At 39.2% G+C, this 2,499-nt stretch overlaps 1 pseudogene; it reads left to right on the forward strand.

Moving 5' to 3' along the window:
• The first annotated feature begins 202 nt into the window (after positions 1-202).
• Positions 203-1,362, forward strand: LOC134610361 (translationally-controlled tumor protein-like; annotated as a pseudogene).
• The last annotated feature ends 1,137 nt before the right edge of the window (positions 1,363-2,499 follow it).

The following is a 2,499-nucleotide window of genomic DNA, read 5'->3' on the forward strand; positions in this document are numbered from 1 at the left end:
TGACTATAGTGTCCCTTTAATATTTGTTTTATTGCTAGGAAGCTCTGCGACAGAAAGCTTTCCTAATAGAAAATAAAGGACAAAGGAGTTTAGGTCCTAAATAGATAATATTTTTATACCGTCTCTGCTTATAGTGCATTTTGCAAAGGATGTGAACGTACAGAGCTTTTACACTTCATATTAATAACCTTGATGCTTTTCCTCTCCCCACCCTCTGCCGGCGCTGAGCCTCCGATAGACTGCTCCGGGATCTAGCTGCTCAGTACACCGCCGCCATGATCATCTACAGGGATATCATGTCCGGAGACGAGATGTTCTCAGACATCTACAAAATCAAAGAAAGCAGTTGTAGACTTTGCTATGAAGTTGAAGGCAAGATGGTCTCTAGAATAGAAGGTCCAATTGATGATGCTCTGGTTGGTGAAAATGCATCTGCTGAGTGCCCAGACGAAGGGTCAGATTTAACAACAGTCACAGGAATTGATATAGTATTAAATCACAAGCTTCAGGAAACTGGCTTCACAAAGGAATCTTACAAATCTTATATTAAGGGTTACATGAAACTAATCAAAGGAAAGCTTGAGGAAACAAATCCAACCCATGTTAAACCTATCATGACTGGTGCTGCAGAGAAAATCAAAGACATCCTTGGCAACTTCAAAAACTATCAGTTCTTTACAGGAGAAGGCATGAACAGAGGGCAAGGTGGCTCTGCTGGATTTCCGTGAAGATAGTATTACTCATGATCTTCTTCAAGGATGGCCTGAAGCTCGAGAAATATTAACAATCACATCTTGGATCGGAACTGGCTGCTGCTTCTCATCTATAAAGCACCTGGATAACGCAAAGTCTTAAGACTCAAACTGGACTGATAACATTGAGCTTCACGATTTACTTTGCCCCTAAATTATTCCGGTGGAGGCACATTTTTACATGTTCATACCTTCATTTATAGTTGAAATAAAGTCCATCATTCTCCACTGTAGGTAATGGTTCTTGGTTTCCTACAGTCCATACATGATGTTGACTTTTGAGTGCATTTGAGAGGACCCAACTTCGCCTGTTTGCACAGAGGTCTTGTGCTTCATGAACATCTTTTGCCTGAACATGCAAAGAAGTGGACAACCTGCCTATCAAGTAAACCAGGGGATACACTCTTCTACTGGCCCTTTGAAAATTGTTCCTCCACTGCCAGAGGACCTTTCTGTTCTGTTGTAAGAACCTCTGGCTCTGAAGGGGTTATGTTGGTTACACTTCAGTTGCCCTGCATTACTCAACATCGGTTGTGTTGAATGGGGAGAGCATAAATGACTGCTGCCTGCTCTGCACAGGCTTATGATCATCCTTGAACTTTTTTTAAAGTGTTGATTGGTCCTGATAAGTGTATAGTCTCTCTTTACCTCTACACAAAATAATGCAATATTTGGCATCTAATTTATCCTGCTGTTTTTAATTGCAATCAACCTTGATTTGCACCAGATTAAGGGACTGTCACTCAACCTAGAACAACATCATTAAGGAAACTTGCATGGATTATACCAAATATCTTGCTATATTAATATACTTAAGGGAACACTCCAATCACCACATAAGCAGGCTACTCCTGGCATTTTAACCACTGTAGTGGTTTTGGTGTTTTACTTTAATAAGAAGTAAACCTCTAGACATAGCTAACATTTGCAGCTGTTAATGGTCCACTAAATCTAAAACTGACTGGATTTGTCATCTAATGTGATCTAAGCCTTGTAGGAGGTAATCCAGAATATGAATTGTCTTGTTAGCAGCTTGGTCCCTTCTGAGAAATCTTAAAGGAACACTATAGTCACCTAAGTTACTTTAGCTAAACAAAGCAGTTTTAGTGTAAAGATCATTCCCCTGCAATTTCACTGCTCAATTCACTGTCATTTAGGAGTTAAATCACTTTGTTTCTGTTTATGCAACCCTAGCCACACCTCCCCTGGCTATGATTAACAGAGCCTGCATGAAAAAAAAATGGTTTCACTTTCAAACACATGTAATTTACCTTAAATAATTGTATCTCAATCTCTAAATTGAACTTTAATCATATACAGGAGGCTCTTGCAGGGTCTAGCAAGCTATTAACATAGCAGGGGATAAGAAAATCTTAATTAAACAGAACTTGCAATAAAGAAAGCCTAAATAGGGCTCTCTTTACAGGAAGTGTTTATGGAAGGCTGTGCAAGTCACATGCAGGGAGGTGTGACTAGGGTTCATAAACAAAGGGATTTAACTCCTAAATGGCAGAGGATTGAGCAGTGAGGCTACAGGGGCATGTTCTATACACCAAAACTGCTTTATTAAGCTAAAGTTGTTCAGGTGACTATAGTGTCCCTTTAAGTGCCATGAATTCAAGGTTTACCGTGTATTCCACAGAGTTTCTTGCTAGACAAATGTATTGGAAACCAAAGTACGGTATTAAAGGTTCAATAAAGTTGTAGTAATTTAAAAAAAAAAAATAACCATGATCATATTGTATTC

Source organism: Pelobates fuscus, chromosome 5 (genome assembly GCF_036172605.1).
Source record: "Pelobates fuscus isolate aPelFus1 chromosome 5, aPelFus1.pri, whole genome shotgun sequence".
Classification (NCBI taxonomy): Eukaryota; Metazoa; Chordata; class Amphibia; order Anura; family Pelobatidae; genus Pelobates; species Pelobates fuscus.